This window comes from Lithobates pipiens, unplaced genomic scaffold (assembly GCF_037356315.1).
Source record: "Lithobates pipiens isolate NorthernLeopardFrog02 unplaced genomic scaffold, aLitPip1_a1.2 Scaffold_19, whole genome shotgun sequence".
NCBI classification, from domain to species: domain Eukaryota; kingdom Metazoa; phylum Chordata; class Amphibia; order Anura; family Ranidae; genus Lithobates; species Lithobates pipiens.
This window is the reverse complement of record NW_027507764.1, coordinates 461,981,903-462,009,870: the sequence shown is the minus strand read 5'-3', so window position 1 is coordinate 462,009,870 and position 27,968 is coordinate 461,981,903. Positions and strand designations below refer to the sequence as shown.

The window sequence follows — 27,968 nt, the reverse complement described above, 5'->3', positions numbered from 1 at the left end:
AGAGTGTGGAAGGGTTAGAGCCCTTGTATTTTTATTGGTGCCTGTGTCTTCATTAGAGAGTACCTGTGTCTGCACTCTCTCCATTTGTCTTGGTGAACATTGTCACTGAAGGGGTTAAAAACCGGTGTCCAATCACCGTTACAAGGTCTTAAAGTAAGGAAAATTCAAAATGTAAATTTGTCACTGGGAGATTTCCTTTTCTTTCTAGCCCTGGTGCCCAACACATGGCACATATGTGGCCTGCTGACTCTTTTATGTGGCCTGCTCTGGCACTGAATCACTCTCTACACTACGCTGATCACCAGAAGGGGGTATAGGGTGTTCAATTTCATTTCTACTACACTATCCAGTGTCCACCAATGTGTAGAGATTTTCTTGCACTGATACAGTGCTGACCACCAGTGCAGGGGCTGATTAAATTTCACTGATACTGCACTGACCACCAAGGGGGTAGTTTAAAAAACATTGCCACTGATCACCAACAGAGGAGGGTTTAATAGCAGTGCTACTAAGCACCAGTGCAGGAGAAGGTTAACAACAGCCATGGACACCAGCATTAGCAGTTATTATTGTGGTCTGGAGGGTATTATTGTTCTCACTGACACCAATCCTGAGAGAGTTATTATCACCATCACTGTGATCAATGCTGGCAGTTATTATTGTAGTCACTGATAGGGATGAGCCTGCGGTTTGAGACGAACGCAAGTTCCCAAGAGAAGGAATGGCACCGCAAACATGGGCGTCCGCAGCAGGGGGCAAGGGGGGTCAAGTGCCCCCCCCCCTGGAATCCCCAAGGTGTTGCAGCCGCCGCCATGCTGCATTTTTTCCGCCGGCGGCTGCATCCTCCGCTCTCTCCTCTGGATCACAGAGCGGGCTGCCTCTGTGTTCGGCGGCAGCTCTGTAACATGCCCCCCCCCCAGACCTGCTTGTGTGATAGTAGAGAGAATCACGTTCCGCCTATCACACGATTCGGTCGGGGGGGGCGGGGCCATGTTACAGAACGGCCGCCGTACACAGCCAGCCAGCGCTTTTATCCATAGGAGGAGATGCTGCAGGTAAAGCCTGCCCTGTGTGCCATAGTGCCTGGATAGGAGGATCGGGGGGGCTGCAGGGGGCCCCCCTGCCAATTCTCCTATCCAACTTATTTTACTGTCCCCAGTTCACCTTGTGCTCCCTGCTCCCCCCCCCCCAGTGCTCTTCTCCACCACACTCTCCTGCCTCCCCCCAGTGCTCTCCTCCACCACCACACTCTCCTGCCCCCCCCCAGTGCTCTCCTTCACCACCACACTCTCCTGCCCCCCCCCAGTGCTCTCTCCTCCACCACCACACTCTCCTGCCCCCCCCCAGTGCTCTCCTCCACCACCACACTCTCCTGCCCCCCCAGTGCCCTCCTCCACCACCACACTCTCCTGCCCCCCCAGTGCTCTCCTCCACCACCACACTCTCCTGCCCCCCTCCAGTGCTCTCCTCCACCACCACACTCTCCTGCCCCCCCCCAGTGCTCTTCACCACCACACTCTCCTGCCCCCCCCCAGTGCCCTCCTCCACCACCGCACTCTCCTGCCCCCCCCCCGTGCTCTCCTCCACCACCACACTCTCCTGCCTCCCCCAGTGCTCTCCTCCACCACCACACTCTCCTGCCCCCCCCAGTGCTCATCTCCACCACCACACTCTCCTGCCCCCCCAGTGCTCTCCTCCACCACCACACTCTCCTGCCCTCCCCTCAATGCTCTCCTCTACCACCACACTCTCCTGCCCCCCTGTGCTCTCCTCCACCACCACACTCTCCTGCCCCCCCCAGTGCTCTCCTTCACCACCACACTCTCCTGCCCCCCCATGCTCTCCTCCACCACCACACTCTCCTGCCTGCCCAGTGCCCTCCTCCACCACCGCACTCTCCTGCCCTCCCCTCAGTGCTCTCCTCCACCACCACACTCTCCTGCCCTCCCCTCAGTGCTCTCCTCCACCACCACACTCTCCTGCCCTCCCCTCAGTGCTCTCCTCCACCACCACACTCTTCTGCCACCCCCCAGTGCTCTCCTCCACCACCACACTCTCCTGCCCTCCCCTCAGTGCTCTCCTCCACCACCACACTCTCCTGCCCTCCCCTCAGTGCTCTCCTCCACCACCACACTCTCCTGCCTCCCCCAGTGCTCTCCTCCACCACCACACTCTCCTGCCCCCCCCAGTGCTCATCTCCACCACCACACTCTCCTGCCCCCCCCCGTGCTCATCTTCACCACCACACTCTCCTGCCCCCCCAGTGCTCTCCACCACCACACTCTCCTGCCCTCCCCTCAGTGCTCTCCTCTACCACCACACTCTCCTGCCCCCCCATGCTCTCCTCCACCACCACACTCTCCTGCCCCCCCCAGTGCTCTCCTTCACCACCACACTCTCCTGCCCCCCCCATGCTCTCCTCCACCACCACACTCTCCTGCCCGCCCAGTGCTCTCCTCCACCACCACACTCTCCTGCCCCCCCCCAGTGCTCTCCTCCACCACCACACTCTCCTGCCCTCCCCTCAGTGCTCTCCTCTACCACCACACTCTCCTGCCCTCCCCTCAGTGCTCTCCTCCACCACCACACTCTTCTGCCACCCCCCCCAGTGCTCTCCTCCACCACCACACTCGCCTGCCCTCCCCCCCAGTGCTCTCCTCCACCACCACACTCTCTTGACCCCCCCCCAGTGCTCTCCTCCACCACCACACTCTCCTGCCCCCCCCCCCAGTGCTCTCTTCCACCACCACACTCTCCTCCCCCCACAGTGCTCTCCACTCCCCCCAGTGCTCTCCCCCTTGCCCCCCCCCCCCCAGTGCTCTCCTCCACCACACTCTCCTGCCCCTCCCCCCACACTTTTCTCCTCCCCTGTTCTTGCTGCCCCCCCCCCCCTGCTCTCCAGCTCTCTCCATCCTTCTCTAGCCACCATCCCAGTGCTCTCCCCTCCTGTCCCCCCCCAGTGCTCCCCCGCCCTGCTCCCCCCAGTGCTCTCCACTCTGCCCAGTGCTCCCCCCATCCCCCCCCACAGTGCTCTCCTCTCCCCCCAGTCATCGCCCTTCCGTGCTCTCCCCCTGTTCTCCTCCCCAGTGCTCTCCCCCCCTGTTTTTTCCCCCCCAGTGCTCTCCACTCCCTCCAGTGCTCTCCCCCCCTCCAGTGCTCTCCCCCCTGTCCCCCCCCCAGTGCCCTCCACTTCCCCCACTGCTATCCCCCCCAGTGCTCTCCTCTACCCTCCAGTGCTCTCCCCCTGTTCTTCCCCCCCCCCGTGCTCTCCACCCAGTGCTCTCCACTCCCCCCAGTGCTCTCCCTCCTGTTCTTCAACTCCCCCCATCACTCTCCAGCCCCCACCCCAGTGCTCACCAGCCCCCCATTCTCCCCACCCCTGTTCTTTCTGCCCCCCTGGTGTTCTCCAGCCCCCCCAGTGCTCTCTACCCTTCGTACTCTCCACCCCTGTTCTTTTTGGCTCCCCCCAGCACTCTCCACTCCCCACCCCTGTACTCTCCACTCCCCCTGCATTTTGCCCCCACCCATGTGCTCTCCAACCCTACCAGTGCTCTCCACCCCACATAGTGCTCTCCAGTCCCCCGTGCTTACCACCCCTGTTCTTTCTGGCCCCCACTGGTGCTCTCAAGCTCCCCCCATTGCTGTCCACTCCCCCCTGCTCTTTGTATCCCCCCAGTCCTCTCCAGCCCCCGTGCTCTCCACCCCTGTTTTTCTGCCCCCCCCAGTGCTCTCCACCACCACACTCTCCTGCCCTCCCCTCAGTGCTCTCCTCCACCACCACACTCTTCTGCCACCCCCCCCAGTGCTCTCCTCCACCACCACACTCGCCTGCCCTCCCCCCCAGTGCTCTCCTCCACCACCACACTCTCTTGCCCCCCCCCCCAGTGCTCTCCTCCACCACCACACTCTCCTGCCCCCCCCCCCAGTGCTCTCTTCCACCACCACACTCTCCTCCCCCCACAGTGCTCTCCACTCCCCCCAGTGCTCTCCCCCTTGCCCCCCCCCCCCAGTGCTCTCCTCCACCACACTCTCCTGCCCCTCCCCCCACACTTTTCTCCTCCCCTGTTCTTGCTGCCCCCCCCCCTGCTCTCCAGCTCTCTCCATCCTTCTCTAGCCACCATCCCAGTGCTCTCCCCTCCTGTCCCCCCCCAGTGCTCCCCCGCCCTGCTCCCCCCAGTGCTCTCCACTCTGCCCAGTGCTCCCCCCATCCCCCCCCACAGTGCTCTCCTCTCCCCCCAGTCATCGCCCTTCCGTGCTCTCCCCCTGTTCTCCTCCCCAGTGCTCTCCCCCCCTGTTTTTTCCCCCCCAGTGCTCTCCACTCCCTCCAGTGCTCTCCCCCCCTCCAGTGCTCTCCCCCCTGTCCCCCCCCCAGTGCCCTCCACTTCCCCCACTGCTATCCCCCCCAGTGCTCTCCTCTACCCTCCAGTGCTCTCCCCCTGTTCTTCCCCCCCCCCGTGCTCTCCACCCAGTGCTCTCCACTCCCCCCAGTGCTCTCCCTCCTGTTCTTCAACTCCCCCCATCACTCTCCAGCCCCCACCCCAGTGCTCTCCAGCCCCCCATTCTCCCCACCCCTGTTCTTTCTGCCCCCCTGGTGTTCTCCAGCCCCCCCAGTGCTCTCTACCCTTCGTACTCTCCACCCCTGTTCTTTTTGGCTCCCCCCAGCACTCTCCACTCCCCACCCCTGTACTCTCCACTCCCCCTGCATTTTGCCCCCACCCATGTGCTCTCCAACCCTACCAGTGCTCTCCACCCCACATAGTGCTCTCCAGTCCCCCGTGCTTACCACCCCTGTTCTTTCTGGCCCCCACTGGTGCTCTCAAGCTCCCCCCATTGCTGTCCACTCCCCCCTGCTCTTTGTATCCCCCCAGTCCTCTCCAGCCCCCGTGCTCTCCACCCCTGTTTTTCTGCCCCCCCCAGTGCTCTTCACCACCCTACACTCTTAGCCCCCCAGTGCTCTCAGCCTACCGTGCTCTCTACCCCTGTTCTTATTGGCCCCCCAGTGCTCTCAAGTTCCCCCCAGCGCTCTCCGCTCCCCACCCCTGTGATCTCCACTCCCCCTCGCTCTTTGCCCCCACCCATGTGTTGTCCAACCCCGCCAGTACTCTTTGCTCCCCCTTCTCTCCAACTCCCACCCAGTGCTCTCCACTTCCCCAAAACCAGAGGACAGGCTGACTGGGGCTGGAAAATGAGGACAGCTGAAGGTCCAGGTGGCCAGGGACCACGCCATCTCACAGCAGACAGATCCTCTGAAAGAAGCACCGTCCCCATCCAAAACGAGAACAGACCCTGCCTGCTGCTGGCCATCATGGATATCCTGCTGGCATGCAAGGTACCGTACCAAGCATGAACAACACACCTTCCCACAGACAGGGACTGCAGACTGGGATATGGGGCACAGGAGGGTCTGCAATGATGGACACAGTGAGGCTTCATTCACGGCACAGTGAGGCTGCATTTGATGGACACAGTGAGGCTGCATTTGATGGACACAGTGAGGCTGCATTTGATGGACACAGTGAGGCTGCATTTGATGGACACAGTGAGGCTGCATTTGATGGACACAGTGAGGCTGCATTTGATGGGCACAGTGAGGCTGCATTTGATGGGCACAGTGAGGCTGCATTTGATGGGCACAGTGAGGCTGCATTTGATGGGCACTGGTGAGGCTGAATTTGATGGGCACTGGTGAGGCTGCATTTGATGGGCACTGGTGAGGCTGCATTGAGCTCTTGCATCAAGTTTGCAGTCTCTGACCATCTCCTGTAGAGAGTCTGGAGAGGAGTCAAGAGTGGGAGCACAGTCAGGATGGGGGTCATGGGAGAAGTCAGACTTGTGTGGACTGTGGACAGGAGACTATAGGATAAAACCAGAGCCACCAAGCTGGAGCCGACTGACTGAGCCCTGCACAGTGCACCTGAGAGGAGGTCAGTGAAAGCACCGCCAGGCCAGTTGGTGGGGGGGGGGGGCACTGATGTAAGGGGGGGGTGAATACGATAATGTAAGGGGCACTGATATAAGGGGTTTCCTCCTTATATTAGTAACCCACCCCCCTTACCTTCGAGTATTATTTCTGCAGAAGGTGGTCCCCCACCATGTTCTGAGTTCCTGGGGTCCCCCTTGATGATTGATCACTTACCACTATTAACTGGTAAAATGTATGGTTTTCCCTTTCATGAACAAGAAAATAATGGCGTTATGCTGTTGGGCTGGTATAATAATGCTGTGAGGCTGGTATGAAATTTTTTCCAGGGCTGGTTTTATAAAGCATGGGCGTCCGCAAGGTTACTCAGGTGGCTGCGTACCATGCCCATATAGCCTAGAGAATGTACATCTTTTTACATTGCAATACATCTGTTGTTGCCATATTTTTATCTTTATGAAAACAGCCTATACAGTGACAGTATGAGATCAAAATATGGCCACAACAGATGTATTGCAATGTAAAAAGATGTACATTCTCTAGGCTATATGGGCATGGTACGCAGCCACCAGAGTAACTTCCAATACAAAGTGAAGATGAATTATCTGTTATATAACACATATGTATTACCAGTGGAAATATTTTCATGAGATTGCCGAAAAGGGGCGGAGCATGAGCGGCCTTAAAATTATGCCCCCCCTTGGAAAAAGTTCTGCGGATGCCCATGACCGCAAAGTCAGCGTCGCACCACTTGGGACAATGCCGTTTCTTGCAATAGGCTGTAATTTGACCTGTCAAATTGCACCGATATGAATGGGGGCTCTATTGCATTTCCAATACAGTAAGTGAAGGAAACTCTCTAATGGAACACACCAAAAAAACTAAATTGACAGGGGTTTTAGCTGTTGTTTATTTTATCCAAAACTAAAGAGAAATGTTTTTGGCTACACTTTAACTGCTGAAGGGGTCTATATGCTTATACAATATTTATTGTCTTTTTTTCTTATAGAAAATGATTCAACCTGAAAAATGGCTGCCTTCACACTGTGTAGGCGACTGCCCAACCTTAGGAGGACATATGACAGTGGATGTAATATCTTCACAAACCTATAAAACCTTTTATCTACAGATTTCTGTTTATTAGCTTAAAGATGGAATGATTGCTTTTCCAAAATAAAATCTTGAGAGATTTAAAGTTTTAATTTCTACTTATAATACAAAAGTTATACAGCTTAGGTTCCTACTGTTGGATTACTATTGTAATATTTCTAACAAATCATGGTATACTATTTAGAGGACAAAACAGCCCTTGCAGTTCTTGGCACTATAGGCAATGTATGTCTTCTGCATCTTCACGTTGGTCGTTACATTTATCAAACCATCTGTCTTTCTAATAAAACATTGGAAAGCAGCAGTTTTACTTATGGACTATGTAGAAAATAGAAATACCATTTCTGCTGTACTCATGATAGAACTATTTCTTTTTAAAACATTGAGGTATGGAGGTATAGCATTTATATCATCCAATAACTTATCTTTAAAGTTGTGAATCATTGTGAACTAAAAGAACTATGTGTGAACTTTATATTCTCGGCAAGGGATAATAAACTTAAAGGCAGAAGTTTTTTTTTTTTATCTTAATGCATTCTAATGCACCCTCTAATATTCTGTGCAGCACCCCATCTCTGTCCAGCAACGTCCACGAGTCCCTTGGGCATTCCAGGACTCTCCACCCTCAATGGCTGAGACACAGCAGCAGCGCCACTGGCTCCTGCGGCTGTCAATCAAAGTCAGTAAGCCAATCAGGGGAGAGAGGGGGCAGGGGCGAATGGCAACTCTGTGTCTGAATGGACACACGGAGCTACAGCTCGTCTCAGGTACAAGCTGCTTGCTGTGGGGGCACTTGACAGGAGGGAAAGGCCAGGAGTAGTGAAGAGGGACCCAAGAAGAGGCGGATCCGGGATTCTCTGTGCAAAACCAATGCAACAGGGCAGGTAAGTATAACATGTTTTTTTTTTTTTTTTTTTTTACATTTACTTTAAAAAAACAGCTAGCTAAAGGTAATTGTGTTTCCTCTGCCCGGACTTCTCGGCTCTTGATTTGATAGATTGATAGTAGCTGGACTCGGGAGTGTGCCCACAAGGTAATCCCCTAGGAAAGCGTGCGGGAAAGTGCTGATTGGCCCCGCGCTGATCACATGCACCCCCCCCCCCCCCCCAAGGAAAAAGAAAACTCTCTAGCAATACACATCATACTGAACATGTGCAGAGTGATTCCAAAATCTCTGCCTTACTGGGAGATGGATTGGGGACAGTGGAAGAAGAAGAGGATCAGAGAAGACAGGATCAAACAGCCTTTTCATGCAATATAGATGATTAAACCCTTAGGTTCCACAGTGAGTATAACAAGCATGCTTTACTGCATATACAGACTGATTTTACTTTTGTTGGTTTAGTAACACTTTAAGCTTTGCCAAAAATAACAGGACGCTGACTGATTTGTATGCAGAGCTTCACCAGATTTTGCACTCTCCAGTGCTAGTAAATCAACCCCTATGCATATGATTAATATTTTCCCGTTTGAAAAGGGCCCCTCTCTGTCCTTGCAAGATTTGCGAGGCTTAAACTGATGGTGGTTCCTCACTTGTCAGTAGACTGCAACTCAATGGTAATTTCTTAAATAGGCTCACTCTATTAATTGAGCAATTTTGTTACAATTTATATCAATCTTGATGCTGCATTTTGTATTCGTAGTGCTGTGTTACATTTCTGTCCTATATGCAGATCAGGAACAATTGTATAAAATGTGTTCTCCTATCCTGTCTACACCATTGATGCCATGGTGGAATCATATCCAAACCTTAAGTGGAAGTCTAAACTCTGATCCCCCCTCAGTGGAGCTTACATGACCAATGTTTAGGTTTCTGATCATGTGACCATGCTGCAATGAAATCACAAGGGAAGTCATGCCCTGCTTTCTGTTTATGATTTTAAGGTAGCAGGGAACATATGGGAGCTGGAGGAGTCTTGTTTGCCTAATGGTTAATTTTAAAGGGTTAGTTCATCTTTACCAAAAAAGTTTCAATGCTAAATCGAATAGCCTTACCCACTTGACAGACTCTCCAACATCTGGTGCTTTGATCTCTGCAGACCTAACCTGCTTGCATATACTTTTTGTGCACCGATATTGGAATTCTATATGTATATTTTGGTGTATGGAGCACTTTGAGCATTATGTAACCACATATTTATATATTTTTTTGATTTACGGATATATTTTAAATGTTGCAAATATTATAATCTTTTATCATTTTGGTTACTGTAATGCGGTACTATTTAATTTTTTTTTATAAGCCTTCACAGGTTACCCGTTTAGAGTTACACAGGAGATCTGCTGCTAGAATTATTGCTCTTACTATAATGTTTGAGGCAATACCTCACATGTGTGGTTTGAACACCGTTTACATAAGCATGCATGACCTAAAAAAGTTTCACTGTATCTTTACATTATTTTTCTTTTATTGCAATCAGAAGGGATGAACAACCTCCCTTGTGATAGCATGGGCCGTGACAGGTACTCTTTATGGAGAGATCTGGGGCTTCCTTAGAATGACTAGTGATGGACGAACTTCTGACGGGATGTTTCGCAAACGCGAACCATGAACACGGCCAAAAGTTCGCAAACCACAAGGTTCGCGGCGGACCCCATTGACTTTAATGGCAGGCGAACCTTAAAAACCTCCAGGTCATATTTTCAGCCACAAAATACTTACTAGCTGTGCACACATAGTCCCACAACATGGACACTGACATAACAGAAGTATAAAGTGAATCTGGGATCGACAACAACAAGCATTCTTTTTTATCTGTGAAATTTTCACAATTCAGGAGCGCATGAAGGCCATGGAGGAGAGGCAAGGTCAGGGCAGGCTATGAAGGGGGTGCAGGAGATGATCAGTGCCACAGTCAGGGCAGCGCAGTCCTGTGCCAGTGTCCCAGTGTGCCAATCCGTGTTTGAGCCCCTCCCTCTGCCCGACCCTTAACCCCACCAATGCAGGGCTCCACTGCGGTGGTCCGGAGGTGCCAGTCCAGTGCTGATCTTCAGCCATGGTGCTGGCGCTGCCTGCTGATTGGCTTCTCCGCTGCTATCGCCCTCGCTGTCTGAAACTAGCACCGCGATAGAGACTGAGCACTGACACCAGCACTGTGATAGAGAGTACTGACACCAGCACCGAGATAGAGAGCACTGACACTAGCACCGTGATAGAGAGCACTGACACCAGCACCGAGATAGAGAGCACTGACACCAGCACCGTGATAGAGAGCACTGACACCAGCACTGTGATAGAGAGCACTGACACCAGCACCGAGATAGAGAGCACTGACACCAGCACCGAGATAGAGAGCACTGACACCAGCACCGTGATAGAGCACTGACACCGGCACCGTGATAGAGCACTGACACCAGTACCGTGATAGAGAGCACTGACACCAGCACCGTGAGAGCACTGACACCAGCACCGTGATAGAGAGCACTTACACCAGCACCGTGATAGAGAGCACTGATACCAGCACCGAGATAGAGAGCACTGACACCAGCTCCGAGATAGAGAGCACTGACACCAGCTCCGTGATAGAGAGCACTGACACCACACCAGCACCGTGATAGAGAGCACTGACACCAGCACCGAGATTGAGAGCACTGACACCAGCACCGTGATAGAGAGCACTGACACCAGCACTGAGATAGAGAGCACTGACACCAGCACCAAGATAGAGAGCACTGACACCAGCACCGAGATAGAGAGCACTGACACCAGCACCGTGATAGAGAGCACTGACACCACACCAGCACCATGATAGAGAGCACTGACACCAGCACCGAGATAGAGAGCACTGACACCAGCACCGTGAGAGCACTGACACCAGCACCATGATAGAGAGCACTGAGACCACACCAGCACTGAGATAGAGAGCACTGACACCAGTACCGTGATAGAGAGCACAGACACCAGCACAGTGAGAGCACTGACACCAGCACCGTGATAGAGAGCACTAACACCAGCACCGAGATAGAGAGCACTGACACCAGCACCGAGATAGAGAGCACTGACACCAGCACAGTGATAGAGAGCACTGACACCACACCAGCACTGTGATAGAGAGCACTGACACCAGCACCGAGATAGAGAGCACTGACACCAGCACCGAGATAGAGAGCACTGACACCAGCACCGAGATAGAGAGCACTGACACCAGCACCGTGATAGAGAGCACTGACACCACACCAGCACCGTGATAGAGAGCACTGACACCAGCACCGAGATAGAGAGCACTGACACCAGCACCGTGATAGAGAGCACGCACACCCCACCAGCACTGTAATAGAGAGCACCGACACCAGCACCGTGATAGAGAGCACTGACCCCAGCACCGTGAGAGCACTGACACCAGCACCGTGAGAGCACTGACACCAGCACCGAGATAGAGAGCACTGATACCAGCACCGAGATAGAGAGCACTGATACCAGCACCGAGATAGAGAGCACTAACACCAGCACCAAGATAGAGAGCACTAACACCAGCACCGAGATAGAGAGCACTGACACCAGCACCGTGATAGAGAGCACTGACACCAGCACCATGATAGAGAGCACTGACACCAGCACCAAGATAGAGAACACTGACACCAGCACCATGAGAGCACTGACACCAGCACCGTGATAGAGAGCACTGACACCAGCACCAGCACCGTGATAGAGAGCACTGACACCAGCACCGAGATAGAGAGCACTGACACCAGCACCGTGATAGAGAGCACTGACACCACACCAGCACTGTAATAGAGAGCATTGACACCAGCACCGTGATAGAGAGCACTGACACCAGCACCGTGAGAGCACTGACACCAGCACCGAAATAGAGAGCACTGACACCAGCACTGAGATAGAGAGCACTGACACCAGCACCGTGATAGAGAGCACTAACACCAGCACCAAGATAGAGAGAGAGCACTGACACCAGTACCGTGATAGAGAGCACTGACACCACACCAGCACCGTGATAGAGAGAGCACTGACACCACACTAGCACCGAGATAGAGAGCACTGACACCAGCACTGATACCAGCAACTCGCTGCAGGACCTAAAAATATGACACCGTTCAACCTCTTCAAACAGGAGGGTACGGGTATATAGTACGGTGTGCTTTTTTTGTACAAGGAAGTGAGCCAAAGGTAGAAAAAAGGTCCGTGTGCTAGATTAAATAAATTGTTTATAGAGTTATGCATATACATGATCCACTGGTCACATGTGTTGAATTCCTCCGAGGTCTCATTTTTATAAATGTGAGGTAGTCAACACTGTCGTGAGCTAGGCGAGTGCGCTTATCAGTCACGATCCCCCCTGCTGCCCTGAAAGTCCTTTCGGACAGGACACTGGACGTGGGGCAAGCCAACAGTTCCATTGCAAATTGGGCAAGCTCTGGCCAGAGGTCAAGCCTGCTCACCCAGTAGTCCAGGGGTTCATGACTCCTCAGAGCGTCCACATCGGCCGTTAACCCAATGTAGTCAGACATCTGTCGGTCTAGGCGTTCCCTGATGTTGGATCCGGATGAGACCTGTCGATGGGTTGGCTGAAAGAATGACCTCATATCAGAAGTGACCAACACATCTTCAAACCACCCTCATCTTGCAGGCGCTGTTGGATTGGTACCTGCAACTATTTCTCTGGGAGTGGGAATTCCTCCTCTGCCAGCTCATGCAAAAGCAGAATGCAGCATTTCTCGAACGCAAGGCCTGTAAGTGCTCCATTCTGACAGACCTCTGTGATGGTGGTAACATTTCCACCATTTTGTGTTTGTACCGGGGGTCTAAGTACGTTGCCACCCAGTACTGGTCCTTGACCTTTATGCTTTTTATACGGGGGTCCCTGTTAAAACACTGGAGCATGAAGGCCCCCATTTGTACTAAACTGGAAGCGGTGTGGTGGCCTGGATCCTGCTCATCATACAGGATAATGTAGTCCTCCTCGTTCTCCTCTCTCCATCCACGGACAACAACAGGGATCCCAGAAAGGTTTAAAGCATGCTCTTCTTGCTCCTCCTCATCCGCCCTGGCACCATCCTCCTCTGACTCCTCTTCAGACTCCTGTTGTTCACTTGTCTCAGATAGAGTAGCCCCACCTGGGAATTCATCCAGCATTGCAACTTCCTCATCTTCCTGCTCCTGCTCCTCCATGGCTTGATCAATGTCACGATGCAATGCATGCTCCATAAAGAAGGCATAAGGTACGATGTCACTGATGGCACCATGGCTGCGACTGACCAGTTTGGTGATCTCATCAAATGGCCGCAGAAGTCTGCATGCATCGCGCATGAGTAGCCACTGGCGCGGTGAAAAAAACCAAGCTCCCCAGAACCTGTTCTGCCGCAGAGTTTGTACAGGTAGTCGTTAACTACACGTTTCTGCTGGAGCAGCCTATTAAGCATATAGAAGGTTGAGTTCCATCGCGTCGGGCAATCACAAATAAGACGTCTGACCAGCAGATTGTGTCGCCACTGAATGTCAGCAAGGTGAGCCATGGGCGTGTAAGATCTTCTGAAATGGGCCGAGATTTTCCTTGCCTGCTGCAAGATGTCCTGGACCCCAGGGTATTTGACAATGAATCACTGCACGACCAAGTTTAAGATGTGTGCCATGCATGGCACGTGTGTAATTTTGCCCTGTTTCAAAGCGCTAAGCAGATTGGAACCTTTGTCACACACCACTTTACCAACTGTCAAATTGAGCGGTGTTAGCCACTGATCTGCCTGTGAACGCAAAGCTGAAAGGAGTGCAGGGCCAGTGTGGCTCTTGGCTTCCAGGCACAACAGACACAGCACAGCATGGCAACGTCTCACCTGGCATGTCAAATTCTGAGGATCTTGGGCAGCGCAGAGGAACAGACACTAGCAGCGGAAAAGGAGGAGTCAGCAGAGAGGAGAGGGAGGAAGATGGAGTAGGAGGAGGAGAAGAAGAGCCAGGCCTGCATGCAATCCGTGGCGGTAAAACCAAATCTACACGGGTGCCACGTGTTACATGCTTGACGGCCATCAGAAGGTTCCCCCAGTGGGCAGTTTAAGTTATATACCTTCCCTGCCCGTGTTTGCTAGACCACGTCAGATGTATCTTGGCACCGACACTGTGTGCCAGAGATACATTCACTTGCCACTGAACATGGCCATATAGCTCTGGGATGCCCTTCTGTGAGAAATACTTCCTTCCTGGGACCTTCCATTGTGGTGTTCCAAAGGCCTCCGAGTCCACCAGTTTATATGGCAGTAGTTGGAGGGCTATCAGTTTAGACAAGCCAGCCGTCAACCGTTGGGCAAGAGAGTTATCCGGCGTCATCATTTTTTTACACTCGAACATTTGGCCCATGGAAGCCTGCCTTTTTCCAGAAAAAATTGAGGACAGCATGATGGAAGGTGGAGTGGAGGACAATTGTAAGGAGAGAGGAGAAGGAGAAGTAGAAGACAAGGCTGGACGATGAGAGCCTGGAGTGTGGCTTTGTGGGTTCCGTCGCTCCCACTGGGCTCGGTGATGGCAGCTCTTCTTAAGGCAGTCGTCCCTAGGTAAGTATTGGGCTTACAGCGACTTATGCTTTGACTGCAAAGGCTGCAGATAGCAACACTATTGTCAGCAGCGGACACGTTAAAAAAAGCCCACACTGCGGAGCAATGTGTCGGCGTCCTGGGAGCGCCAGATGTGACCGTACATGGTTGATGCCTCGCTCCTGATACATTAGCAGTCTGCTTTGTCCCTCCTGTGAAATCTAAGTTCCGCCTGCTTCTCCTCCCTATCTGCTGGTCCATATCTCCCTCTGAACTCCCCTCCTCTTCCTCTCTTGTGGGCACCCACGTGACATCACTAGACACGTCATCATCGACATCACCTTTCCCACCACTATAATTAGAGATCTCAGAGTAGGCAGCAACACCGGGGACCAACCTCCTCCTTGGGCCGATCTGGGTACTGTCGTCAGACTGCTGAGTGGCGGTTGTTGCTACCTCCTCTTCCTGATCCAATGCCAAGAGTGTCTGTGCATTGGCAATGTCTTGTGATGGATTGGAAAATAATTCCTGTGACTATATGGTGGTGGTGGTGGTGTTGGTGGTAATGTCTTTGGGGGTGCACACAGCAGAGAGTGAAGAATAGGGTGCCAATCGAGAGGATGAGGAGGGTGCAGAAGAGTAAGGCTGAGTGAGCCACTCAACCAAGCCTGGTGCATCCTTTGATGTAATCAAACACACCTTCTGCATTTTGCCACTTTGGCTCAAGCCTGTTGCTCCTGCCCTACCCCTAATACCACCCCTGCGGAAGGGCCTCCTCTGCCTGTCATTTTTTTAAAATGACCCTGTGAGAAAAGTCTCTAGAGAAGTGCAGTATATGTGGAAGAAGGTATATAACACCCCGCTTCAATCTGTTGTTTGGGGGTCCACTGGTCTATCACATCTGTTATAATACTTTTTTCTAATTGCGTTTGTCACTCTTTGTAGTATCGCTGCAGAATCGCTCAGCAGTCACAATGCTGCACAGTGGAAATGCACTATACTATGCTTTCTATATTTGCAAGTATTTTATACATGTATTACACCCCTATATACTGCATACCAAGTAGTACGCCTATACCAGTCCTTAAAAGGACCTCTGTGGACCTAATAGTAGCTAGCTAGTAGCTAGTGAATTGCAGACTGTCCCTGCTCCAAAAACCAAACTGTCCCTCCCTACACTGAGAAACGACAGCTACAGAATCGGTAAGCACTCAGCTCAGCAGCACAGCAGTCAAGTACAATATGCTTTCTATATTTGAAAGAAAGTATATTATACGTGTACAACCCTATATACTGTACACCTATACCAGTCCTTAAAAGGACCTTTGTGGACCTAGTAGCTAGTGATTTGCAGACTGTCCCTGCTCCAAACACCAAACTGTCCCTCAGTCCCTACACTGATCAAAGACAGCTGCAGAATCAGTCAGCACTCAGCTCAGCAGCACAGCAGTCAAGTATAATATGCTTTCTACATTTGAAAGAAAGTATATTATATGTGTACAACCATATATACTGTACACCTATACCAGTCCTTAAAAGGACCTTTGTGGACCTAGTAGCTAGTGATTTGCCGACTGTCCCTGCTCTAAACACACAAACTGTCCCTCCCTACACTGATAAAAGACAGCTGCAGAATCGGTCAGCAGCACAGCAGTGCACCATAATATACTTTCTATATTTGTAAGAAAGTATATTATAGGTGTATTACAACCCTATATACTGTACACCTATACCAGTCCTTAAAAGGACTTTTGTGGACCTAAAAGTAATAGCTAATTAGCTAGCTAGTGATTAGACTGACTGTCCCTGCTCCACACAGCGTCCTTTCCCTACACTGACAAAAGACAAAATGTAAAATGGCCGCCAGATCAGGTCTATTTATAAGGTAGGGGGTATGTCCAATGGTCCATGTGCTGAAATGTCTCAATTGGCTGTCCTGTACCCCATGGATGTGTCATGGGTCAAAGTTCTTCACAATGTAAACAAATATGGCCACCGCGAACAGTGCCAGAAGTCCGCCGGTTTGGCGAATCGCGAACGAGCAAAATTTGCAGCGAACCAGCTGCCGTGCGAACCGCAAGGCCATCTCTAATGCCCCGTACACACGAGCGGACTTTTCGACATCCAAACTCCGACGGACTGAGTCCGGCGGACTATCCGATCGTGTGTGGGCTGCAATGGACTTTAGCGAAGCTAAAGTCTGACGGACTTTAGAAATGAAGCATGCTTTAAATTTTCCCGACGGAACTCCGCCGGACCCGGTCCCCTTTGAAAAATCCGCTCGTGTGTGTGCTACTCCGACGGACTAAAACCGACGCTAGGGCAGCTATTGGCTACTGTCTATGAACTTCCTACGTCGAATCACGTTCGACTCCGTCGGAGTTTGGTGTGATGGTGTGTGGTCAAGTCCGTTCGGTCGAAAAGTCCGCCAGAACTCCGTCGGAACTCCAGCGGAACTCCGGCGGAACTCCTTTGGAGGTCTGTCAGACTTAATTCCTCTCGTGTGTACGGGGCATAAGAATGACTATACAACTCACCAGTCCCCCAGCACCACACGATCTTTAAGATCTACTTGCTGCTGTTCAGGGAATTTGGGTCCTCTTCAGACCCAGCGAGCGCAACATGGGAAAGAGACCTGCAAATGACCCTCTCGAAGAAAGACTTGGTCACTATAAATGAGTATGACCATAATGGCTCACGGAATGTTGCAATTGAGAAACATTGCTACAAGATCCAAACTAGGGGGCATCGCACTCCATTCCTGCTACATAAATTCTCTCCCTCTAAACCAAATACATGTTGATACTGTGGCCAAGAGGAAGGCTCAATGTTGCACATTTGGTGGCCAATGCGATAAACTCTAGCCAATCTGGAAAGAGGTTCATCACCTAATTTCTAAAATATCTATTTACACTTTGGAATTCACACCCGCCCGGTACAGTAACAATGTGCATTGTAAACTCTGCTATTCTGGTACACTGGCATTCCATTCACGTTCCAACGATAGGGGAATGGTTGGCTATGTTGAATAAAATTGAGGAAATGGAAGCAATCAGATAACGATGGATGAGCATCCACCTCCACTCAGCAGTGGAGATGTACCTGTAGTCAGCAGGGGGGCCAATGCAGAATTTGGACGCTAACCCTTACCTTCTCCTTATCCCCCACCCCCTCTCCTTTCCTCCTTTTTTTTTCTCTTCTCTTTCTCCTTAACATACCACCCACTATCTTCTTCCTGACTATTCTGACACCATATGGCGGCAGGCTTGTTCTTATAATAACTTTATTCTACTGCCACAACTTCATTGCTACTGAATGTTGTATGTACATTGTAGTACTTTTCTTTTCTTCACCCAGTCAAGTTGCTTCTTTCTCCTAGTTTTGTTGTGTATAACGGAGGTCCGAGTGTCATCGGCCCATTTTTAATGTGATGCGTTAAGCCTAGCTACTTTACCTGTATCATGATAAGGATCTTGTATGAAAATGATTTTTTTTGTGGTCCTTGTTCATGCTTGTGGTGTGACCTCAATAAATTATTTATTTAAAAAAAAACACACCAAATAATACGATGCATTTCTATTGATTTCAAAGTGCATTGGTAGAAGTGCACCAAGACAGTAACAATATGTTTTCAGCCTAAATACTTTTTACATAACACTGCTGCATTTTGCTGCCCTATTAATAATTAAGTCCATAATTATTTCGAATTCTATATGACCCTTTCACACCTTTGGTCTTAATTGACAAGGAACTGTGAACTACCCAGAATAATTAGTGACAAATGAAGACACTCTGACATTCTATCCATTAAACTTTTATTCTAATAGTATTCATTTATTATTCTATAGTAGTAACTGAATTTATAAGGATGCAAGAAATCCTGTCTAAGAAGGTTTCAATTTGTTTTTTAATCAGTAGGCTATGCGTTTGTCCTTTTCTGCTCAGCTGGGATATCTACACTGTCATCTGACTTGCATAACTGCATGACCTGCAAACAGTAGAGATATATTTTATTAGCAAATCACTTTGTGGGGCCAAATGCACATTTTCTTATCATAAAAAAATATGTGTTTCTGAGCTAGATATAGAAATGAAATGGGATTTCATCTGATCCAGCTGTTTTCAAGCAGACTGGGCAACAATACAATGCCTACAATTGCGACAAAAGCCTGCTGGCCAATTACACTCACAGAAAAGGTTTAAAGGGAAAGTATGTTGGTTTGTACATACCATTAGTTCATGTATTATTTATTATTGTACATGACTAAAGATAAAATGAAAGCCTAAGATTAGTCAAAATAAAAAAAATCAGCACATGAAGCATTACTTAACCACTTACAGACCGGACCATTTTGCTGGTCAAAGACCAGACCACTTTTTACGATTCGGCACTGCATCCTTTTTTTCCCACAAATAGAGCTTTCTTTTGGTGGTATTTGATCACCTCTGCGGTTTTTATTTTTTGCGCTATAAACAAAAATAGAGCGACAATTTTGAAAAAAACGCATTATTTTTTACTTTTTGTTATAATAAATATCCCCCAAAAATATATATAAAATTTTTTTTTCCCTCAGTTTAGGCCGATACGTATTCTTCTACATTATTTTGGTTAAAAAAAATCGCAATAAGTGATTATTGATTGGTTTGCGCAAAAGTTATAGCGTTTACAAAATAGGGATAGTTTTATGGCATTTTTATTAATAATTTTTTATTATTATTTTTTTACTAGTAATGGCGGCGATCAGCGATTTTTATTGTGACTGCGACATTGTGGCGGACACATCGGATATTTTTGACACATTTTTGGGACCATTGTTATTTATACAATAATCACTGCTATATAAATGCAGGGATTCCTGTGTAAATGACACTGGCAGTGAAGGGGTTAACCAGTGGGTAGAAGTGTAGGGGTTAAGTGTTCCTAGGGGTGTGTTACTAACTTTGGGGGGGTTGGGCTTTCATTTAGTGAACACTGATCTCTGCTCCAATAACATGGAGCAGAGATCAGCGTCACTAGTTGCTAGGCAGAATGGAGAAACACTGTTTACATGGCATTTCCTCCATTCAGCCGTCCCGTGAGACGATCGTGGGTATGCCCACGGCGATCGAGTCCGCGGCACCCGCTAAACCGGACTCACGGGGGTCCCGACCGGCACGCTCGCGATGGCAGGGTGGCATTGAAGATTGGACGTACTTGTATGCCAATATGCCTGCCCGTGCCATTCTGCCGACCTACTTCGGCGTGCACTGGTCGGGACCGGTTAATATGTCCCTTGTGGCTCCTGCATTTTTCAAAATCTTTCTCCTAAAACTCCCCTCCCCTGCCGCTGTAATCTACCAGTGGGGCAGGGTTTAGGGAAACTGAGGAAGCTGTGACAAGCTCTCATCAAGAAAATTTAAATGTATTCCCGCGCTACCAAAGAAAAGAAAAGAGAATAGGACGAGACACTAGTTGCTGCAAGCACCGAAATGGTCAGTCCATAAACCACAGTAAATGTATCAAAATCAATAGATGGTGTCGCGCTCTAAGTGAAAACAAAAACAATGTGGAAAACTAAAGTGCCACATGCCACGTTCTTATAGACAGTGAAAACCTCAATAATTATTTCATATAAACATGCCAAAATTCAAAACGTATAAATAAAAGGAAATACCAAAAGAACACACACTGACACACACTCGTTTGTGTTTCAGGGCGGGCCAGAGTGAGCAGATGGAGAGGATATGAATGTGCCTGTGAGTGACCCACCCCCCCTACCCCCCCTTTTTTTAGACGTGTTTTCCCGTTTTCAAGTTGGATACTAAGGAGGACTTCCAGACACTGTCGGAGAGCTTGAGTGACAAGGAGGACCTATAGACCCTGCAGAGGGCTAAGTTTGCTGGCCTATATGACCTTGCTCTTTAGGGGGTCCACCAGTTTTGATGTGTTTTCCCATTTTCAAGGAGAACCTATAGACCCTGCAGAGGGCTAAGTGCTGGCATATATGACTTTGCTCTTTAGGGAGTCCACCAGTTTTGGTAAGAGTCCCTATGTATCCAGTGGGTTTTTTCTATTCAAGATACCCCCATCTCCTTGGTGATGGTGGAAGTGACCTGGAGTTCATCACCTTGTTGGAATCATCCCCTTTCACACTGTGGAATACTTTATGTGTGGACTCAATATGTTTTTTTCACTACTTTTTATGCAGTCTTTACCTATAGACTTATATTTGTGTTGCACTTGCACTTTATTTCACTTTATTTCATTTATTTAATCATTCTTGTGATCATTTGCGCTGTATATGAGCGCAACTTATTTATATACAATTTTTGCACTGTGGAGATATCTGATAGTTGGTTGCTGCTGTATATGTTTGTATAGTGCAAGCTCTAGCGCGTTATAACCTATATATATCAGATCAATAAAACTATATATATCAGATCAGTAAAGAATAGACGAGAGAGGAGTTCCATCAATGTAAATAGATAAAAGAGAAGGGGAAAAAACAAAGGGGTTAGGGTGAGTGCTCCCCATGTTAAAAATCATTGATAAAGCAATTGAGGTCAAACTCAATATTTAACCCCCGAGGTGCAAACGTGTGCAAAATAAAAATCCATTTGGATTCCAATTGGCTGTGGGTCCTCACTTTATGGCTACCTCACCAGTGCCTTTTGTATGATTCAATCCCCCAAAACTTCAGGTGGGTGGGGTTTGTATTGTGACATAGAGCAAAGTGTTTTGAGACACTATGTTTATCGAATCCCTTCAGGATATTCTGTACATGTTCTTTAATTCAAACTTTAAGAGGTCTTTTCATACGTCCAATATACTGTAGTCCACAACTACATTCCAAGGCGTAGACTGCCCCCTCAGTATTGCAAACAATGAAATCTTTCACCTCATATGTATTTCCTGTACTAGTGGATGTAAAATGAAATGTCTTTTCATTAGGCTGTTTAGCTTTTGCATAGACAAAGCAGCATTTACATGGAAAAAAAACCTTTATCCGTGAAAAAACTGACTCTTCCACGATGGATCTGGTATATTCTTGACAATCTTATCACGGATCATAGGGGCTCTTTTGTATATACATTTTGGATTACCCGGTAGTACATCTTAAAGGTTTATGTCTGTTAAAAGTGTATGCCAGTGTCATTTTATGATTTTTTTCAACTTTTTTATACTGTGTATTTGTCAGAAACCATGAATCAGACTGAGACAGAAGTACAGAGAAATCACACTTGTGAGATGAGCGTAGTAGAACAGCAAGCAGGATCTGGAATGTCAGCCAAGCAAGTCTTTAACAGGAACACAGGCAAGCATCTCTACAGATGTGACCAAGGCAAAGGTAGATATCATCTGGACTGGATGGCTTAAGTAGGCAGGACTGACGAGCAGGATATCATCAACAGGTGAGTCACTGTGGAGAGATAGGAGCTGGCAATCAGCCGACAGCTGAGCAGCCACCTTTGAGAAGGAAGGGCTAAGCTTAGCCCTGACAGTACCCCCTCACCCTCGGAGCACTATCAGGCTTGAGGCGAAAACTTCTATGGAAATCACGGAGGAGGACCGTGGCATGAATTCTGAGGATGAGAGGATGAGACCCAAGAACGTTCCTCCAGACCGTACCCTTTTGAATGCAGCCACCAAGTACTGTATGCGCCTATGGAACCTAAGGGAGTCTACAATGAACTGTACTTCATACTCCTCATGGTTCTCAACCTGTACTGGGTGAGAACGAGGCATCGAGGTGGTAAAGCAGTTTCAGACCAAAGGATTTAATAGAGAGACATGCAATGCATTCGAAATATGCATCTTAGAAGGAAGGTCCAATGCGGAAGCCACTGGGTTAATCCTGCAAAGAATATGGAAAAGCCCAATAAACCGAGGTGCGAACTTCAGAGAGGGAACACAAAGTCGTAGGTTGCGGGATGACAGCCAGACTCTGTCCGCAACCTGGCAGGAAGGTGCAGGCAGGCATCTGCGGTCAGCATGGAGTCTGTAGTGAAAGATCTACTGAGAAAAAATGGAAGCCAGTTCCTTAGAAGTGGGCAACTTCTTAAGTGGAATACAATGGGACATTTTCGAGAACCAGTCAACCACCATAAGGATGACTGTGTTGACCTGGGAGTTGGGTAACTCCACAATGAAATCCATAGACAGGTGGGCCTAGGGCCTCTCTCCATTGGGTATGGGTTGTAGCAGGCCCACTGGAAAGTGTTGTGGAGTCTTACTCTGAGCACACACGGAACAAGCAGTGACGAAGACAGGTTACATCAGCACGAAGACTAGGCCACCAGAACTTTACAGAACCCTTACATTCTTGGTGCCGGGTAAGAATGAGACAATCTAATTGAAACTAGATAAGAAAAGAGTCCATCACGCCCTTCTGGGAGAGAGGCGTTTAGCCTCAGACAAGAATGTGGGATTCTTATGGTAGGTAACAATGGGAACCGGCACAGTGGTACCTTAGAGGAGATGTCTCCATTCTTTCAGGGCTAAAATGATCGCTAACAGCTCTCTGTCACCAATCTCGTAATTGCACTCTGCAGGTGAAAATTTCTTGGAAAAGTAGCCAGAAGAATGCATAGAGCTCTCAGAGGTAGGACATTGAGATAGAAGGGCGCCAATTCCAGTCTCCGAAGCATCATCCTCAAGGATAAAAGGTAACATAGGATCAGGATGTGCCAACACAGGAGGAGAAACAAAGGCAGCCTTGAGAATCTCAAAGGCCTTAACTTACTCTGGAGACCAACTCTGTGGGTTACCGCCCTTTCTGGTCATATCAGTCAGGGGCTTGACCAAAGGCGAGAAGTTATGAATAAACTTTCGATAATAGTTGGCAACGCCAAGAAAACTCTGCAGAGGAAGTAAACCCATGGGTCGGGGCCACTGTGGGACTGCTGACGGTTTCTCTGGGTCCATCAAAAAACCAACAGTGGAAATTACGTAACCCAGTAATTTAACCTGTTCACAATGGAATTTGCACTTCTCCAATTTAGAATATAGATTGTTCTTTCTTAGTTTCTGAAGCACATGACGGCCATCTGTGTGGTGTCTCTCCAGGGACTTGGAAAATATGAGGATATCGTTGCGATAAACCACCACACATAACGGCAACAAATCTCAGAGAACATTGTTAACAAATTCCTGGAAAACTGCCAGGGCGTTACAAAGGCTAAAAGGCATTACGAGGTACTCATAATGGCCTGTTCTGGTATTAAACGCAGTTTTCTACTCGTCTCCCTCCTTAATCCTCATGAGATTGTATGTCCCTCTCAAATCAAGCTTTATGAAAAACGTTGCTCCCTTTAGGTGGTCAAATAACTCCCTAATCAATGGAATCGGATAGGCATTCTTAATCATGAAACAATTGAGACCCCTATAAACAATCAAGGTCTCAGTTTATCACTCTTCTTCTTCACAAAGAAGAAATCAGCACCAGCAGGAGATGAGGATTTGCAGATGAAACCTTGAGAAAGTACGTCTGCAACATACTCCTCCATGGACTTATCCTCCAAGACTGAAAAAGGGTAAACCTGGCCATGAGGGGGTATGGTACCAGGTTGAAGGTAAATTGCGGAATCATACGACCGGGGGGGAGACAAACTCCCAGCTTGACCTTTGTCAAAGACATTGCTAAAATCGCAGTAGTCCACGGCAGGGAGGAGAGTGAAGAGGTGCACAGGACCTTGGCTACCTTCTGGAAGCATGTCTTACTGCATTGTGGCGACCAGGAGAGAACCTCATCATAGAGCCTCTGTAACCAAGAATAACCAGTGGAAACTTACATGAGGAAATATCTTGGAACTAGATTATCTCATGGTGAAGAGCCCCTATGGCCATGGACAACGTAACAGTCTCATGAGTCACATGGACAGGCTGTAGAGGTCTTCCATCAAGAGCCTCTATGGCAAGTGGAGTGTCACACAGCTGCAATGGAATCGAGTGCTTCGATACAAAAGCAGCATCAATGAACAGGCCTGCAGCCGCAGAGTCGATTAGAGCCTGTATTCAACAGACAACTCAGCCCAAGGGGCTTAACCTTGTGGATAACTGGGGAGAAAACAACGTCACCTAGGGTCTGTCCATGAAAGGACCTCAACGTTCGGGCGTTCACTGGACGTGTAGGACAAGACTTCAAAAAGTGACCTGCCTGGCCACAATAAAGGCACAATTTCTCCCTCCTCCTAAGGGTTCTCTCATTCGCAGAGAGTTGTGTGAAGCTCAAGTGCATGGGTTCATCAACACAGACCGACTCGGCACCAAGAGTCATGGAAGGTGAGGGAGGCAAGGGTGGGACTGCAAAGTTCGGAGACAAATGTACAGGAGGCTTATGCAAGCGTTCCTTAAAAGGTAGTCTTTCTCTGAGTCTGGAGTCAATGAGGATGGCAAGCGTGATCACTCTCTCCACAGTGGGTATATCGTGAGCTGCTATCTCATCCTTGATGGTATCCGAGATACCATGAGAAAAAGCAGCCATGAGGGCCTCATTGTTCCAAGAAACCTCTGCTGCCAGAGTATGGAATTCAATGACGTAATAGGCAACTTAAATAAAAAAATAAAAGTAAAAAAATTATTACAGCACTCACAAACATAAATAAGTTATAAGTAAAAAAACATCAACAACATAAAGTCCATAAAAATTACTGAAAAAATGCTTCAAATCCGCTGTGCAAAAAGTGTTTCAGAAATTTTCAGATGTGACATGCGACCCCTACGTGTCCTCACACACCATATCACAACAACACCCAGCTTTGCAGTCTTGGGGTGACTTCAGACTTATAATGATATCGAAGGTGGCAGATTCAGTATTGGGACTTGTTGACAGTAGATCATAACAGCATCCTTCAAGATGATTTCTCGACCATATAAACAGGTACCCAGAATGAAAAAAGATGAAGTAATAGTGGAGTACAGCTAAGAACCAGTTTTATTGCACATGGGAATGCATATTTGCAGACGTAAGTTAAAAACAGGCATAAGATGGAGACAGTATTATAGCAAACGCCGTTCCCGGCGTTCTTTTCCACCAGACCAGAAGTGACGTCAATTGTACCGGAAGCTGCGTCAATGTATTTCACCCTCCTACAGGGCGTCATCAAAGGACTCACTTCCGGTCTCATGGAAAAGAATGCCAGGAACTGCGTTTTCTGTAATACTGTCTCCATTTTATGCCTGTTTTTAACTTACGTCTGTAAATATGCATTCCCATGTGCAATAAAATTGGTTCTTAGCTGTACTTCACTATTAGTTCATCTTTTTTCATTCTGGGTACCAGAAGAAAACCAGAGAAAACCATGGAAGCTGCGGGGGGGGGGGGGGGTGTTCCCTCCCACTGCTTGTAAAAGCAGTGTAGAGACTAAGTAGCTGCTAGGATTGCTTTTACATGAAAGCCGACCACTGGCTGAAAAGAATGATAAACTGCAGGCATCATTCTGGTATAACCATTTAAAGTCCAGCAACATACCAGTATGTTGGTGGTCCTTGTTGGGCATATATTGTAATGTTCTTTTTTTCATGCAGCCTGTGGGCTGAACGAAAAAAAGAGATTGATTGGTGGGTATGCCCACCATTAGAATGATGCCGGTCCTCCACCCACTTCTAATGATGGGTATACACGCACCATTTTTTTTTAACTATGGTGGTGAAATCACCTCCTACAGCGCTGGTGTCACTGATTTACGTATTGTGAGAGCAAACGCTGCTCCTGTCAGAATAAATAAACTCATGCAGCAGCTGAATGGTGTACCTGCTATGCGAATTATGGTTAACAGTGAACAAAGTAACATTGTAGTATAACAGTAATGCCCCATACACACTATCGGACTTTCAGAACGAGTGGACTTGCACACAAACGACCACATACGAACGGACTTTCCGGTGGACTAGGTCCGCCGGACTTCCTGCTGGACTTTTGGCGGAGGCCCGACGGACTTGCCCACACATGGACTAAAGTCCGTTCATTTTGAACGTGACTTCAGGTACGACGGGACTAGAGAAGGAAGTCAATGTCGCCGCTTTCATCAGCGAGATTGACACTTTGCGAGCCCCGTTGCCTGGTATAGGTTTTAAGGGTAACCCCATGCCGAAAAAACAGTGTGGGGGTCCTCTCAAAGTCCATACCAGGCCCTGTGGGCCCCCCACCCCAAAACACCTTGTCCCCATGTTGATGAGGACAAAGGCCTCTTCCCGACAACCCTGGCCGTTGGTTGTTGGGGTCTGCAGGCGGGGGGCTTATCGGAATCCGGGAGCCCCCTTTAATAAGGGGGCCCCAGATCCCGCCCCCCCACCCTATGTGAATGAGTATGGGGTACATTGTACCCCTACCCATTCACCTGGGGAAAAAGTGTCAATAAAAAAAGCACACTAGACAGGTTTTTAAAGTAGTTTATTAGGCGGCTCCGGGGGTCTTCTTCCGGATCCAGGGGTCTTCTTCCGACTTCTCCGCACTTTCCGGTTCTTCTTGCCGGGCTCCACCGCTATCTTCTGCTCTTTTGCCGCTCTTTTGCTAGCGGAGGAGCTCGACACCATCTTCTTCTTCCTGCTTCTGTTATTCTGATGTTGACACGACGCTCTCTCCCACTGTAATGCCGTGGACAAAGTGTGTGGCGACTTATATAGGCATAAGGGGCGGGGTCACCAGGTGATGTCACATGGTGACCACGCCCCTTATGATGTCACAGTCCCGGGCATGCTGGGACTCTGACACCATAAGGGGTGGGGTCACCATGTAACATCACCTGGTGACCCCGCCCCTTATGCCTATAAAAGTCACCGCGAGCGTTGTGTCAACATTGGAAGAACAGAAGAAGGAAGAAGAAGAAGACAGCGACAAAGGAGAAAGCCGAGCTCCTCCACCAGCAAAAGAGCGGCAAAAGAGCAGAAGATAGCGGAGGAGCCCGGCAAGAAGAACCAGAAAGCACGGAGAAGTCGGAAGAAGCCCCCTGGATTCAGAAGAAGACCCCTGGAGCTGCCTAATAAACTACTTTAGAAAACCTGCCAAGAGTGTTTTTTATTGACAATTTTATTGACAATTTTATTGACAATTTTTGACAATTTTTGACAATTCAAGTGTGTTTTTTTTATTGAAAATTTTATTGACAATAGGGTGCGGGGCTGGGGTCTGGGGCCCCCCTTATTAAAGGGGGCTCCCGGATTCTGATAAGCCCCCCGACCACAGACCCCGACAACCAAAGGCCAGGGTTGTCGGGAAGAGGCCTTTGTCCTCATCAACATGGGGACAAGGTGCTTTGGGGTGGGGAAGCCGCAGGGCACCCCCCTTCCCCAAAGCACCCACCCCCTATGTTGAAGGCATGCGGCCTAGTATGGTTCAGGAGGACTGCTCGCTCATCCCGACTCCTTTCCTGACCGGCGGGGCTGCGGATAAGGGTCTGGTATGGACTTCGGGGAGACCCCCATGCCGTTTTTTCGGCGTAGGGGGTTACCCTTAAAACCCATACCAGGCGACAGGGT

The 27,968-nt window shown here is 49.0% G+C and overlaps 1 protein-coding gene across 1 annotated transcript in view; it reads right to left on the bottom strand.

Annotated features, from left to right (window-relative positions):
- Positions 1 to 27,968, bottom strand: part of DNAJC5B (DnaJ heat shock protein family (Hsp40) member C5 beta) — a 232,722-nt gene that overhangs the window by 118,486 nt on the left and 86,268 nt on the right. The window lies entirely within an intron of this gene.